Source organism: Rhineura floridana, chromosome 7 (assembly GCF_030035675.1).
Source record: "Rhineura floridana isolate rRhiFlo1 chromosome 7, rRhiFlo1.hap2, whole genome shotgun sequence".
Lineage (NCBI taxonomy): Eukaryota > Metazoa > Chordata > Lepidosauria > Squamata > Rhineuridae > Rhineura > Rhineura floridana.
This window is the reverse complement of record NC_084486.1, coordinates 27,253,696-27,270,457: the sequence shown is the minus strand read 5'-3', so window position 1 is coordinate 27,270,457 and position 16,762 is coordinate 27,253,696.

Genomic DNA, 16,762 nt, shown 5'->3' with positions numbered 1-16,762 from the left:
TTTTTCTCTCCTGAGCTGCACTCAGGTTTCTGCAGCTTGTTCAGAATCTAGAGCAGGGAAACAGGTTCCGCAAACTTTTTCTGCCCTTTCAGATCTCGGACATCATATGACGCGAGTTTTAGACGCTTTGGATACTTTTCATTTTTCTGAAAAAATCCTGACCCGCGGGTCACACTTTTTGCCTGCTTTTTCTCTCCTGAGCTGCACTCAGGTTTCTGCAGCTTGTTCAGAATCTAGAGCAGGGAAACAGGTTCCGCAAACTTTTTCTGCCCTTTCGGATATCGGGCATCATATGACATGAATTTGAGACGCTTTGGATACTTTTCATTTTTTTGAAAAAATCCTGACCCGCGGGTCACACTTTTTGCCTTCTTTTTCTCTCCTGAGCTGCACTCAGGTTTCTGCAGCTTGTTCAGAATCTAGAGCAGGGAAACAGGTTCCGCAAACTTTTTCTGCCCTTTCGGATCTCGGGCATCATATGATACAATTCTGAGACGCTTTGGATACTTTTCATTTTTTTGAAAAAATCCTGACCCGCGGGTCACACTTTTTGCCTTCTTTTTCTCTCCTGAGCTGCACTCAGGTTTCTGCAGCTTGTTCAGAATCTAGAGCAGGGAAACAGGTTCCGCAAGCTTTTTCTGCCCTTTCGGAACTCGGGCATCATATGACGCGAGTTTGAGACGCTTTGGATACTTTTCATTTTTTTGAAAAAATCCAGACCCGCGGGTCACACTTTTTGCCTTCTTTTTCTCTCCTGAGCTGCACTCAGGTTTCTGCAGCTTGTTCAGAATCTAGAGCAGGGAAACAGGGTCCGCAAGCTTTTTCTGCCCTTTCGGAACTCGGGCATCATATGACGCGAGTTTGAGACGCTTTGGATACTTTTCATTTTTTTGAAAAAATACTGACCCGCGCGTCACACTTTTTGCCTGCTTTTTCTCTCCTGAGCTGCACTCAGGTTTCTGTAGCTTGTTCAGAATATAGAGCAGGGAAACAGGTTCCGCAAAGTTTATCTGCCCTTTCGGATCTCGGGCATCATATGACACGAGTTTGAGACGCTTTGGATACTTTTCATTTTTTTGAAAAAATCCTGACCCGCGGGTCACACTTTTTGCCTGCTTTTTCTCTCCTGAGCTGCACTCAGGTTTCTGTAGCTTGTTCAGAATATAGAGCAGGGAAACAGGTTCCGCAAACTTTTTCTGCCCTTTCGGATCTCGGGCATCATATGACACGAGTTTGAGATGCTTTGGATACTTTTCATTTTTTTGAAAAAATCCTGACCCGCGGGTCACACTTCTTTCGTGCTTTTTCTCTCCTGAGGTGCACTCAGGTTTCTGTAGCTTGTTCAGAATCTAGAGCAGGGAAACAGGTTCCGCAAACTTTTTCTGCCCTTTCGTATCTCGGGCATAATATGACGTGAGTTTTAGACGCTTTGGATACTTTTCATTTTTTTGAAAAAATCCTGACCCGCGGGTCACACTTTTTTCCTGCTTTTTCTCTCCTGAGGTGCACTCAGGTTTCTGTAGCTTTTTCAGAATCTAGAGCAGGGAAACAGGTTCCGCAAACTTTTTCTGCCCTTTCGTATCTCGGGCATCATATGACGCGAGTTTGAGACGCTTTGTATACTTTTCATTTTTTTGAAAAATTCCTGACCCGCGGGTCACACTTTTTGCCTGCTTTTTCTCTCCTGAGCTGCACTCAGGTTTCTGCAGCTTGTTCAGAATCTAGAGCAGGGAAACAGGTTCCGCAAACTTTTTCTGCCCTTTCGGATCTCGGACATCATGTGATGCGAGTTTGAGACGCTTTGGATACTTTTCATTTTTCTGAAAAAATCCTGACCCGCGGGTCACACTTTTTGCCTGCTTTTTCTCTCCTGAGCTGCACTCAGGTTTCTGCAGCTTTTTCAGAATCTAGAGCAGGGAAACAGGTTCCGCAAACTTTTTCTGCCCTTTCGTATCTCGGGCATCATATGACGCGAGTTTGAGACGCTTTGTATACTTTTCATTTTTTTGAAAAATTCCTGACCCGCGGGTCACACTTTTTTCCTGCTTTTTCTCTCCTGAGCTGCACTCAGGTTTCTGCAGCTTGTTCAGAATCTAGAGCAGGGAAACAGGTTCCGCAAACTTTTTCTGCCCTTTCGGATCTCGGACATCATATGACGCGAGTTTGAGACACTTTGGATACTTTTCATTTTTTTGAAAAAATCCTGACCCGCGGGTCACACTTTTTGCCCTCTTTTTCTCTCCTGAGCTGCACTCAGGTTTCTGCAGCTTGTTCAGAATCTAGAGCAGGGAAACAGGTTCCGCAAGCTTTTTCTGCCCTTTCGGAACTAGGGCATCATATGACACGAGTAGGAGACGCTTTGGATACTTTTCATTTTTTTGAAAAAATCCTGACCCGCGGGTCACACTTCTTTCGTGCTTTTTCTCTCCTGAGGTGCACTCAGGTTTCTGTAGCTTGTTCAGAATCTAGAGCAGGGAAACAGGTTCCGCAAACTTTTTCTGCCCTTTCGTATCTCGGGCATAATATGACGTGAGTTTTAGACGCTTTGGATACTTTTCATTTTTTTGAAAAAATCCTGACCCGCGGGTCACACTTTTTTCCTGCTTTTTCTCTCCTGAGGTGCACTCAGGTTTCTGTAGCTTTTTCAGAATCTAGAGCAGGGAAACAGGTTCCGCAAACTTTTTCTGCCCTTTCGTATCTCGGGCATCATATGACGCGAGTTTGAGACGCTTTGTATACTTTTCATTTTTTTGAAAAATTCCTGACCCGCGGGTCACACTTTTTGCCTGCTTTTTCTCTCCTGAGCTGCACTCAGGTTTCTGCAGCTTGTTCAGAATCTAGAGCAGGGAAACAGGTTCCGCAAACTTTTTCTGCCCTTTCAGATCTCGGACATCATATGACGCGAGTTTGAGACGCTTTGGATACTTTTCATTTTTCTGAAAAAATCCTGACCCGCGGGTCACACTTTTTGCCTGCTTTTTCTCTCCTGAGCTGCACTCAGGTTTCTGCAGCTTGTTCAGAATCTAGAGCAGGGAAACAGGTTCCGCAAACTTTTTCTGCCCTTTCGGATATCGGGCATCATATGACACGAATTTGAGACGCTTTGGATACTTTTCATTTTTTTGAAAAAATCCTGACCCGCGGGTCACACTTTTTGCCTTCTTTTTCTCTCCTGAGCTGCACTCAGGTTTCTGCAGCTTGTTCAGAATCTAGAGCAGGGAAACAGGTTCCGCAAACTTTTTCTGCCCTTTCGGATCTCGGGCATCATATGTTGCGAGTTTGAGACACTTTGGATACTTTTCATTTTTTTGAAAAAATCCTGACCCGCGGGTCACACTTTTTGCCCTCTTTTTCTCTCCTGAGCTGCACTCAGGTTTCTGCAGTTTGTTCAGAATCTAGAGCAGGGAAACAGGTTCCGCAAGCTTTTTCTGCCCTTTCGGAACTCGGGCATCATATGACGCGAGTTTGAGACGCTTTGGATACTTTTCATTTTTTTGAAAAAATCCTGACCCGCGGGTCACACTTTTTGCCTGCTTTTTCTCTCCTGAGCTGCACTCAGGTTTCTGTAGCTTGTTCAGAATCTAGAGCAGGGAAACAGGTTCCGCAAACTTTATCTGCCCTTTCGGATCTCGGGCATCATATGACACGAGTTTGAGACGCTTTGGATACTTTTCATTTTTTTGAAAAAATCCAGACCCACGGGTCACACTTTTTGCCTTCTTTTTCTCTCCTGAGCTGCACTCAGGTTTCTGCAGCTTGTTCAGAATCTAGAGCAGGGAAACAGGTTCCGCAAGCTTTTTCTGCCCTTTCGGATCTCGGGCATCATATGACGCGAGTTTGAGATGCTTTGGATACTTTTCATTTTTTTGAAAAAATCCTGACCCGCGAGTCACACTTTTTGCCTGCTTTTTCTCTCCTGAGCTGCACTCAGGTTTCTGTAGCTTGTTCAGAATATAGAGCAGGGAAACAGGTTCCGCAAACTTTATCTGCCCTTTCGCATCTCGGGCATCGTATGACACGAGTTTGAGATGCTTTGGATACTTTTCATTTTTTTGAAAAAATCCTGACCCGCGGGTCACACTTTTTGCCTTCTTTTTCTCTCCTGAGCTGCACTCAGGTTTCTGCAGCTTGTTCAGAATCTAGAGCAGGGAAACAGGTTCTGCAAGCTTTTTCTGCCCTTTCAGAACTCGGGCATCATATGACGCGAGTTTGAGATGCTTTGGATACTTTTCATTTTTTTGAAAAAATCCTGACCCGCGGGTCACACTTTTTGCGTTCTTTTTCTCTCCTGAGCTGCACTCAGGTTTCTGCAGCTTGTTCAGAATCTAGAGCAGGGAAACAGGTTCCGCAAACTTTTTCTGCCCTTTCGGATATCGGGCATCATATGACACGAATTTGAGACGCTTTGGATACTTTTCATTTTTTTGAAAAAATCCTGACCCGCGGGTCACACTTTTTGCCTTCTTTTTCTCTCCTGAGCTGCACTCAGGTTTCTGCAGCTTGTTCAGAATCTAGAGCAGGGAAACAGGTTCCGCAAACTTTTTCTGCCCTTTCGGATCCCGGGCATCATATGACACGAGTAGGAGACGCTTTGGATACTTTTCATTTTTTTGAAAAAATCCTGACCCGCGGGTCACACTTCTTTCGTGCTTTTTCTCTCCTGAGATGCACTCAGGTTTCTGTAGCTTGTTCAGAATCTAGAGCAGGGAAACAGGTTCCGCAAACTTTTTCTGCCCTTTCGTATCTCGGGCATAATATGACGTGAGTTTTAGACGCTTTGGATACTTTTCATTTTTTTGAAAAAATCCTGACCCGCGGGTCACACTTTTTTCCTGCTTTTTCTCTCCTGAGGTGCACTCAGGTTTCTGTAGCTTTTTCAGAATCTAGAGCAGGGAAACAGGTTCCGCAAACTTTTTCTGCCCTTTCGTATCTCGGGCATCATATGACGCGAGTTTGAGACGCTTTGTATACTTTTCATTTTTTTGAAAAATTCCTGACCCGCGGGTCACACTTTTTGCCTGCTTTTTCTCTCCTGAGCTGCACTCAGGTTTCTGCAGCTTGTTCAGAATCTAGAGCAGGGAAACAGGTTCCGCAAACTTTTTCTGCCCTTTCAGATCTCGGACATCATATGACGCGAGTTTAAGACGCTTTGGATACTTTTCATTTTTCTGAAAAAATCCTGACCCGCGGGTCACACTTTTTGCCTGCTTTTTCTCTCCTGAGCTGCACTCAGGTTTCTGCAGCTTGTTCAGAATCTAGAGCAGGGAAACAGGTTCCGCAAACTTTTTCTGCCCTTTCGGATATCGGGCATCATATGACACGAATTTGAGACGCTTTGGATACTTTTCATTTTTTTGAAAAAATCCTGACCCGCGGGTCACACTTTTTGCCTTCTTTTTCTCTCCTGAGCTGCACTCAGGTTTCTGCAGCTTGTTCAGAATCTAGAGCAGGGAAACAGGTTCCGCAAACTTTTTCTGCCCTTTCGGATCTCGGGCATCATATGTTGCGAGTTTGAGACACTTTGGATACTTTTCATTTTTTTGAAAAAATCCTGACCCGCGGGTCACACTTTTTGGCCTCTTTTTCTCTCCTGAGCTGCACTCAGGTTTCTGCAGCTTGTTCAGAATCTAGAGCAGGGAAACAGGTTCCGCAAGCTTTTTCTGCCCTTTCGGAACTCGGGCATCATATGACGCGAGTTTGAGACGCTTTGGATACTTTTCATTTTTTTGAAAAAATCCTGACCCGCGGGTCACACTTTTTGCCTGCTTTTTCTCTCCTGAGCTGCACTCAGGTTTCTGTAGCTTGTTCAGAATCTAGAGCAGGGAAACAGGTTCCGCAAACTTTATCTGCCCTTTCGGATCTCGGGCATCATATGACACGAGTTTGAGACGCTTTGGATACTTTTCATTTTTTTGAAAAAATCCTGACCCGCGGGTCACACTTTTTGCCTGCTTTTTCTCTCCTGAGCTGCACTCAGGTTTCTGTAGCTTGTTCAGAATATAGAGCAGGGAAACAGGTTCCGCAAACTTTTTCTGCCCTTTCGGATCTCGGGCATCATATGACACGAGTTTGAGATGCTTTGGATACTTTTCATTTTTTTGAAAAAATCCTGACCCGCGGGTCACACTTTTTTCCTGCTTTTTCTCTCCTGAGGTGCACTCAGGTTTCTGTAGCTTTTTCAGAATCTAGAGCAGGGAAACAGGTTCCGCAAACTTTTTCTGCCCTTTCGTATCTCGGGCATCATATGACGCGAGTTTGAGACGCTTTGTATACTTTTCATTTTTTTGAAAAATTCCTGACCCGCGGGTCACACTTTTTGCCTGCTTTTTCTCTCCTGAGCTGCACTCAGGTTTCTGCAGCTTGTTCAGAATCTAGAGCAGGGAAACAGGTTCCGCAAACTTTTTCTGCCCTTTCGGATCTCGGACATCATGTGACGCGAGTTTGAGACGCTTTGGATACTTTTCATTTTTCTGAAAAAATCCTGACCCGCGGGTCACACTTTTTGCCTGCTTTTTCTCTCCTGAGCTGCACTCAGGTTTCTGCAGCTTTTTCAGAATCTAGAGCAGGGAAACAGGTTCCGCAAACTTTTTCTGCCCTTTCGTATCTCGGGCATCATATGACGCGAGTTTGAGACGCTTTGGATACTTTTCATTTTTTTGAAAAAATCCTGACCCGCGGGTCACACTTTTTGCCTTCTTTTTCTCTCCTGAGCTGCACTCAGGTTTCTGCAGCTTGTTCAGAATCTAGAGCAGGGAAACAGGGTCCGCAAGCTTTTTCTGCCCTTTTGGAACTCGGGCATCATATGACGCGAGTTTGAGACGCTTTGGATACTTTTCATTTTTTTGAAAAAATACTGACCCGCGCGTCACACTTTTTGCCTGCTTTTTCTCTCCTGAGCTGCACTCAGGTTTCTGTAGCTTGTTCAGAATATAGAGCAGGGAAACAGGTTCCGCAAAGTTTATCTGCCCTTTCGGATCTCGGGCATCATATGACACGAGTTTGAGACGCTTTGGATACTTTTCATTTTTTTGAAAAAATCCTGACCCGCGGGTCACACTTTTTGCCTGCTTTTTCTCTCCTGAGCTGCACTCAGGTTTCTGTAGCTTGTTCAGAATATAGAGCAGGGAAACAGGTTCCGCAAACTTTTTCTGCCCTTTCGGATCTCGGGCATCATATGACACGAATTTGAGACGCTTTGGATACTTTTCATTTTTTTGAAAAAATCCTGACCCGCGGGTCACACTTCTTTCGTGCTTTTACTCTCCTGAGGTGCACTCAGGTTTCTGTAGCTTGTTCAGAATCTAGAGCAGGGAAACAGGTTCCGCAAACTTTTTCTGCCCTTTCGTATCTCGGGCATAATATGACGTGAGTTTTAGACGCTTTGGATACTTTTCATTTTTTTGAAAAAATCCTGACCCGCGGGTCACACTTTTTTCCTGCTTTTTCTCTCCTGAGGTGCACTCAGGTTTCTGTAGCTTTTTCAGAATCTAGAGCAGGGAAACAGGTTCCGCAAACTTTTTCTGCCCTTTCGTATCTCGGGCATCATATGACGCGAGTTTGAGACGCTTTGTATACTTTTCATTTTTTTGAAAAATTCCTGACCCGCGGGTCACACTTTTTGCCTGCTTTTTCTCTCCTGAGCTGCACTCAGGTTTCTGCAGCTTGTTCAGAATCTAGAGCAGGGAAACAGGTTCCGCAAACTTTTTCTGCCCTTTCGGATCTCGGACATCATATGACGCGAGTTTGAGACGCTTTGGATACTTTTCATTTTTCTGAAAAAATCCTGACCCGCGGGTCACACTTTTTGCGTTCTTTTTCTCTTCTGAGCTGCACTCAGGTTTCTGCAGCTTGTTCAGAATCTAGAGCAGGGAAACAGGTTCCGCAAACTTTTTCTGCCCTTTCGGATATCGGGCATCATATGACACGAATTTGAGACGCTTTGGATACTTTTCATTTTTTTGAAAAAATCCTGACCCGCGGGTCACACTTTTTGCCTTCTTTTTCTCTCCTGAGCTGCACTCAGGTTTCTGCAGCTTGTTCAGAATCTAGAGCAGGGAAACAGGTTCCGCAAACTTTTTCTGCCCTTTCGGATCTCGGGCATCAAATGTTGCGAGTTTGAGACACTTTGGATACTTTTCATTTTTTTGAAAAAATCCTGACCCGCGGGTCACACTTTTTGCCCTCTTTTTCTCTCCTGAGCTGCACTCAGGTTTCTGCAGCTTGTTCAGAATCTAGAGCAGGGAAACAGGTTCCGCAAGCTTTTTCTGCCCTTTCGGAACTCGGGCATCATATGACGCGAGTTTGAGACGCTTTGGATACTTTTCATTTTTTTGAAAAAATCCTGACCCGCGGGTCACACTTTTTGCCTGCTTTTACTCTCCTGAGCTGCACTCAGGTTTCTGTAGCTTGTTCAGAATCTAGAGCAGGGAAACAGGTTCCGCAAACTTTATCTGCCCTTTCGGATCTCGGGCATCATATGACACGAGTTTGAGACGCTTTGGATACTTTTCATTTTTTTGAAAAAATCCAGACCCACGGGTCACACTTTTTGCCTTCTTTTTCTCTCCTGAGCTGCACTCAGGTTTCTGCAGCTTGTTCAGAATCTAGAGCAGGGAAACAGGTTCCGCAAGCTTTTTCTGCCCTTTCGGAACTCGGGCATCATATGACGCGAGTTTGAGACGCTTTGGATACTTTTCATTTTTTTGAAAAAATCCTGACCCGCGAGTCACACTTTTTGCCTGCTTTTTCTCTCCTGAGCTGCACTCAGGTTTCTGTAGCTTGTTCAGAATATAGAGCAGGGAAACAGGTTCCGCAAACTTTATCTGCCCTTTCGCATCTCGGGCATCGTATGACACGAGTTTGAGATGCTTTGGATACTTTTCATTTTTTTGAAAAAATCCTGACCCGCGGGTCACACTTCTTTCGTGCTTTTTCTCTCCTGAGGTGCACTCAGGTTTCTGTAGCTTGTTCAGAATCTAGAGCAGGGAAACAGGTTCCGCAAACTTTTTCTGCCCTTTCGTATCTCGGGCATAATATGACGTGAGTTTTAGACGCTTTGGATACTTTTCATTTTTTTGAAAAAATCCTGACCCGCGGGTCACACTTTTTGCCTGCTTTTTCTCTCCTGAGCTGCACTCAGATTTCTGCAGCTTGTTCAGAATCTAGAGCAGGGAAACAGGTTCCGCAAACTTTTTCTGCCCTTTCAGATCTCGGACATCATATGACGCGAGTTTGAGACGCTTTGGATACTTTTCATTTTTCTGAAAAAATCCTGACCCGCGGGTCACACTTTTTGCCTGCTTTTTCTCTCCTGAGCTGCACTCAGGTTTCTGCAGCTTGTTCAGAATCTAGAGCAGGGAAACAGGTTCCGCAAACTTTTTCTGCCCTTTCGGATATCGGGCATCATATGACACGAATTTGAGACGCTTTGGATACTTTTCATTTTTTTGAAAAAATCCTGACCCGCGGGTCACACTTTTTGCCTTCTTTTTCTCTCCTGAGCTGCACTCAGGTTTCTGCAGCTTGTTCAGAATCTAGAGCAGGGAAACAGGTTCCGCAAACTTTTTCTGCCCTTTCGGATCTCGGGCATCATATGTTGCGAGTTTGAGACACTTTGGATACTTTTCATTTTTTTGAAAAAATCCTGACCCGCGGGTCACACTTTTTGCCCTCTTTTTCTCTCATGAGCTGCACTCAGGTTTCTGCAGCTTGTTCAGAATCTAGAGCAGGGAAACAGGTTCCGCAAGCTTTTTCTGCCCTTTCGGAACTCGGGCATCATATGACGCGAGTTTGAGACGCTTTGGATACTTTTCATTTTTTTGAAAAAATCCAGACCCACGGGTCACACTTTTTGCCTTCTTTTTCTCTCCTGAGCTGCACTCAGGTTTCTGCAGCTTGTTCAGAATCTAGAGCAGGGAAACAGGTTCCGCAAGCTTTTTCTGCCCTTTCGGAACTCGGGCATCATATGACGCGAGTTTGAGACGCTTTGGATACTTTTCATTTTTTTGAAAAAATCCTGACCCGCGCGTCACACTTTTTGCCTGCTTTTCTCTCCTGAGCTGCACTCAGGTTTCTGTAGCTTGTTCAGAATATAGAGCAGGGAAACAGGTTCCGCAAACTTTTTCTGCCCTTTCGGATATCGGGCATCATATGACACGAATTTGAGACGCTTTGGATACTTTTCATTTTTTTGAAAAAATCCTGACCCGCGGGTCACACTTTTTGCCTTCTTTTTCTCTCCTGAGCTGCACTCAGGTTTCTGCAGCTTGTTCAGAATCTAGAGCAGGGAAACAGGTTCCGCAAACTTTTTCTGCCCTTTCGGATCTCGGGCATCATATGTGGCGAGTTTGAGACACTTTGGATACTTTTCATTTTTTTGAAAAAATCCTGACCCGCGGGTCACACTTTTTGCCTGCTTTTTCTCTCCTGAGCTGCACTCAGGTTTCTGTAGCTTGTTCAGAATCTAGAGCAGGGAAACAGGTTCCGCAAACTTTTTCTGCCCTTTCGGATCTCGGGCATCATATGACGCGAGTTTGAGACGCTTTGGATACTTTTCATTTTTTTGAAAAAATCCTGACCCGCGCGTCACACTTTTTGCCTGCTTTTTCTCTCCTGAGCTGCACTCAGGTTTCTGTAGCTTGTTCAGAATATAGAGCAGGGAAACAGGTTCCGCAAACTTTTTCTGCCCTTTCGGATATCGGGCATCATATGACACGAATTTGAGACGCTTTGGATACTTTTCATTTTTTTGAAAAAATCCTGACCCGCGGGTCACACTTTTTGCCTTCTTTTTCTCTCCTGAGCTGCACTCAGGTTTCTGCAGCTTGTTCAGAATCTAGAGCAGGGAAACAGGTTCCGCAAACTTTTTCTGCCCTTTCGGATCTCGGGCATCATATGTGGCGAGTTTGAGACACTTTGGATACTTTTCATTTTTTTGAAAAAATCCTGACCCGCGGGTCACACTTTTTGCCTGCTTTTTCTCTCCTGAGCTGCACTCAGGTTTCTGTAGCTTGTTCAGAATCTAGAGCAGGGAAACAGGTTCCGCAAACTTTTTCTGCCCTTTCGGATCTCGGGCATCATATGACGCGAGTTTGAGATGCTTTGGATACTTTTCATTTTTTTGAAAAAATCCTGACCCGCGGGTCACACTTTTTGCCTTCTTTTTCTCTACTGAGGTGCATTCAGGTTTCTGTAGCTTGTTCAGAATCTTGAGCAGGGAAACAGGTTCCGCAAACTTTTTCTGCCCTTTCGGATCTCGGGCATCATATCACACGAGTTTGAGACGCTTTGGATACTTTTCATTTTTTTGAAAAAATCCTGACCCGCGGGTCACACTTTTTGCCTGCTTTTTCTCTCCTGAGCTGCACTCAGGTTTCTGCAGCTTGTTCAGAATCTAGAGCAGGGAAACAGGTTCCGCAAACTTTTTCTGCCCTTTCGGATCTCGGGCATAATATGACGCGAGTTTGAGACGCTTTGGATACTTTTCATTTTTTTGAAAAAATCCTGACCCGCGGGTCACACTTTTTGCCTTCTTTTTCTCTCCTGAGGTGCATTCAGGTTTCTGTAGCTTGTTCAGAATCTAGAGCAGGGAAACAGGTTCCGCAAACTTTTTCTGCCCTTTCGGATCTCGGGCATCATATGATGCGAGTTTGAGACGCTTTGGATACTTTTCATTTTTTTGAAAAAATCCTGACCCGCGGGTCACACTTCTTTCGTGCTTTTTCTCTCCTGAGGTGCACACAGGTTTCTGTAGCTTGTTCAGAATCTAGAGCAGGGAAACAGGTTCCGCAAACTTTTTCTGCCCTTTCGTATCTCGGGCATAATATGACGTGAGTTTTAAACGGTTTGGATACTTTTCATTTTTTTGAAAAAATCCTGACCCGCGGGTCACACTTTTTTCCTGCTTTTTCTCTCCTGAGCTTCACTCAGGTTTCTGTAGCTTGTTCAGAATCTAGAGCAGGGAAACAGGTTCCGCAAACTTTTTCTGCCCTTTCGTATCTCGGGCATCATATCACACGAGTTTGAGACGCTTTGGATACTTTTCATTTTTTTGAAAAAATCCTGACCCGCGGGTCACACTTTTTGCCTGCTTTTTCTCTCCTGAGGTGCATTCAGGTTTCTGTAGCTTGTTCAGAATCTAGAGCAGGGAAACAGGTTCCGCAAACTTTTTCTGCCCTTTCGGATCTCGGGCATCATATGATGCGAGTTTGAGACGCTTTGGATACTTTTCATTTTTTTGAAAAAATCCTGACCCGCGGGTCACACTTCTTTCGTGCTTTTTCTCTCCTGAGGTGCACTCAGGTTTCTGTAGCTTGTTCAGAATCTAGAGCAGGGAAACAGGTTCCGCAAACTTTTTCTGCCCTTTCGTATCTCGGGCATAATATGACGTGAGTTTTAAACGCTTTGGATACTTTTCATTTTTTTGAAAAAATCCTGACCCGCGGGTCACACTTTTTGCCTGCTTTTTCTCTCCTGAGCTGCACTCAGGTTTCTGCAGCTTGTTCAGAATCTAGAGCAGGGAAACAGGTTCCGCAAACTTTTTCTGCCCTTTCGGATCTCGGACATCATATGACGCGAGTTTTAGACGCTTTGGATACTTTTCATTTTTTTGAAAAAATCCTGACCCGCGGGTTACACTTTTTGCCTGCTTTTTCTCTCCTGAGCTGCACTCAGGTTTCTGCAGCTTGTTCAGAATCTAGAGCAGGGAAACAGGTTCCGCAAACTTTTTCTGCCCTTTCGGATATCGGGCATCATATGACACGAATTTGAGACGCTTTGGATACTTTTCATTTTTTTGAAAAAATCCTGACCCGCGGGTCACACTTTTTGCCTGCTTTTTCTCTCCTGAGCTGCACTCAGGTTTCTGCAGCTTGTTCAGAATCTACAGCAGGGAAACAGGTTCCGCAAACTTTTTCTGCCCTTTCGGATCTCGGGCATCATACTATACAATTCTGAGACGCTTTGGATACTTTTTATTTTTTTGAAAAAATCCTGACCCGCGGGTCACACTTTTTGCCTTCTTTTTCTCTCCTGAGCTGCACTCAGGTTTCTGCAGCTTGTTCAGAAGCTAGAGCAGGGAAACAGGTTACGCAAGCTTTTTCTGCCCTTTCGGAACTCGGGCATCATATGACGCAAGTTTGAGACGCTTTGGATACTTTTCATTTTTTTGAAAAAATACTGACCCGCGCGTCGCACTTTTTGCCTGCTTTTTCTCTCCTGAGCTGCACTCAGGTTTCTGTAGCTTGTTCAGAATCTAGAGCAGGGAAACAGGTTCCGCAAACTTTTTCTGCCCTTTCTGATCTCGGGCATCATATGACACGAGTTTGAGACGCTTTGGATACTTTTCATTATTTTGAAAAAATCCAGACCCGCGGGTCACACTTTTTGCCTTCTTTTTCTCTCCTGAGCTGCACTCAGGTTTCTGCAGCTTGTTCAGAATCTAGAGCAGGGAAACAGGTTCCGCAAGTTTTTTCTGCCCTTTCGGAACTCGGGCATCATATGACGCAAGTTTGAGACGCTTTCGATACTTTTCATTTTTTTGAAAAAATACTGACCCGCGCGTCACACTTTTTGCCTGCTTTTTCTCTCCTGAGCTGCACTCAGGTTTCTGCAGCTTGTTCAGAATATAGAGCAGGGAAACAGGTTCCGCAAGCTTTTTCTGCCCTTTCGGAACTCGGGCATCATATGATGCGAGTTTGAGATGCTTTGGATACTTTTCATTTTTTTGAAAAAATCCTGACCCGCGGGTCACACTTTTTGCCTGCTTTTTCTCTCCTGAGCTGCACTCAGGTTTCTGTAGCTTGTTCAGAATATAGAGCAGGGAAACAGGTTCCGCAAACTTTTTCTGCCCTTTCGGATCTCGGGCATCATATGACACGAGTTTGAGATGCTTTGGATACTTTTCATTTTTTTGAAAAAATCCTGACCCGCGGGTCACACCTCTTTCGTGCTTTTTCTCTCCTGAGGTGCACTCAGGTTTCTGTAGCTTGTTCAGAATCTAGAGCAGGGAAACAGGTTCCGCAAACTTTTTCTGCCCTTTCGTATCTCGGGCATAATATGACGTGAGTTTTAGACGCTTTGGATACTTTTCATTTTTTTGAAAAAATCCTGACCCGCGGGTCACACTTTTTTCCTACTTTTTCTCTCCTGAGGAGCACTCAGGTTTCTGTAGCTTGTTCAGAATCTAGAGCAGGGAAACAGGTTCCGCAAACTTTTTCTGCCCTTTCGTATCTCGGGCATCATATGACGCGAGTTTGAGACGCTTTGGATACTTTTCATTTTTTTGAAAAATTCCTGACCCGCGGGTCACACTTTTTGCCTGCTTTTTCTCTCCTGAGCTGCACTCAGGTTTCTGCAGCTTGTTCAGAATCTAGAGCAGGGAAACAGGTTCCGCAAACTTTTTCTGCCCTTTCGGATCTCGGACATCATATGACGCGAGTTTGAGACGCTTTGGATACTTTTCATTTTTTTGAAAAAATCCTGACCCGCGGGTCACACATTTGCCTACTTTTTCTCTCCTGAGCTGCACTCAGGTTTCTGCAGCTTGTTCAGAATCTAGAGCAGGGAAACAGGTTCCGCAAGCTTTTTCTGCCCTTTCGGAACTCGGGCATCATATGACGCAAGTTTGAGACGCTTTCGATACTTTTCATTTTTTTGAAAAAATACTGACCCGCGCGTCACACTTTTTGCCTTCTTTTTCTCTCCTGAGCTGCACTCAGGTTTCTGCAGCTTGTTCAGAATATAGAGCAGGGAAACAGGTTCCGCAAGCTTTTTCTGCCCTTTCGGAACTCGGGCATCATATGATGCGAGTTTGAGATGCTTTGGATACTTTTCATTTTTTTGAAAAAATCCTGACCCGCGGGTCACACTTTTTGCCTGCTTTTTCTCTCCTGAGCTGCACTCAGGTTTCTGTAGCTTGTTCAGAATATAGAGCAGGGAAACAGGTTCCGCAAACTTTTTCTGCCCTTTCGGATCTCGGGCATCATATGACACGAGTTTGAGATGCTTTGGATACTTTTCATTTTTTTGAAAAAATCCTGACCCGCGGGTCACACTTCTTTCGTGCTTTTTCTCTCCTGAGGTGCACTCAGGTTTCTGTAGCTTGTTCAGAATCTAGAGCAGGGAAACAGGTTCCGCAAACTTTTTCTGCCCTTTCGTATCTTGGGCATAATATGACGTGAGTTTTAGACGCTTTGGATACTTTTCATTTTTTTGAAAAAATCCTGACCCGCGGGTCACACTTTTTTCCTACTTTTTCTCTCCTGAGGAGCACTCAGGTTTCTGTAGCTTGTTCAGAATCTAGAGCAGGGAAACAGGTTCCGCAAACTTTTTCTGCCCTTTCGTATCTCGGGCATCATATGACGCGAGTTTGAGACGCTTTGGATACTTTTCATTTTTTTGAAAAATTCCTGACCCGCGGGTCACACTTTTTGCCTGCTTTTTCTCTCCTGAGCTGCACTCAGGTTTCTGCAGCTTGTTCAGAATCTAGAGCAGGGAAACAGGTTCCGCAAACTTTTTCTGCCCTTTCGGATCTCGGACATCATATGACGCGAGTTTGAGACGCTTTGGATACTTTTCATTTTTTTGAAAAAATCCTGACCCGCGGGTCACACATTTGCCTACTTTTTCTCTCCTGAGCTGCACTCAGGTTTCTGCAGCTTGTTCAGAATCTAGAGCAGGGAAACAGGTTCCGCAAACTTTTTCTGCCCTTTCGGAACTCGGGCATCATATCACACGAGTTTGAGACGCTTTGCATTTTTTCATTTTTTTGAAAAAATCCTGACCCGCGGGTCACACTTTTTGCCTGCTTTTTCTCTCCTGAGCTGCACTCAGGTTTCTGTAGCTTGTTCAGAATCTAGAGAAGGGAAACAGGTTCCGCAAACTTTTTCTGCCCTTTCGGATCTCGGGCATCATATGACACGAGTTTGAGACGCTTTGGATACTTTTCATTTTTTTGAAAAAATCCAGACCCACGGGTCACACTTTTTGCCTTCTTTTTCTCCCCTTAGCTGCACTCAGGTTTCTGCAGCTTGTTCAGAATCTAGAGCAGGGAAACAGGTTCTGCAAGCTTTTTCTGCCCTTTCAGAACTCGGGCATCATATGACGCGAGTTTGAGATGCTTTGGATACTTTTCATTTTTTTGAAAGAATCCTGAGCCGCGGGTCACACTTTTTGCCTGCTTTTTCTCTCCTGAGCTGCACTCAGGTTTCTGTAGCTTGTTCAGAATATAGAGCAGGGAAACAGGTTCCGCAAACTTTTTCTGCCCTTTCGGATCTCGGGCATCATATGACGCGAGTTTGAGATGCTTTGGATACTTTTCATTTTTTTGAAAAAATCCTGACCCGCGGGTCACACTTTTTGCCTGCTTTTTCTCTCCTGAGCTGCACTCAGGTTTCTGTAGCTTGTTCAGAATATAGAGCAGGGAAACAGGTTCCGCAAACTTTTTCTGCCCTTTCGGATCTCGGGCATCATATGACACGAGTTTGAGACGCTTTGGATACTTTTCATTTTTTTGAAAAAATCCTGACCCGCGGGTCACACTTTTTGCCTTCTTTTTCTCATCTGAGGTGCATTCAGGTTTCTGTAGCTTGTTCAGAATCTAGAGCAGGGAAACAGGTTCCGCAAACTTTTTCTGCCCTTTCGGATCTCGGGCATCATATGATGCGAGTTTGAGACGCTTTGGATACTTTTCATTTTTTTGAAAAAATCCTGACCCGCGGGTCACACTTTTTTCCTGCTTTTTCTCTCCTGAGCTGCACTCAGG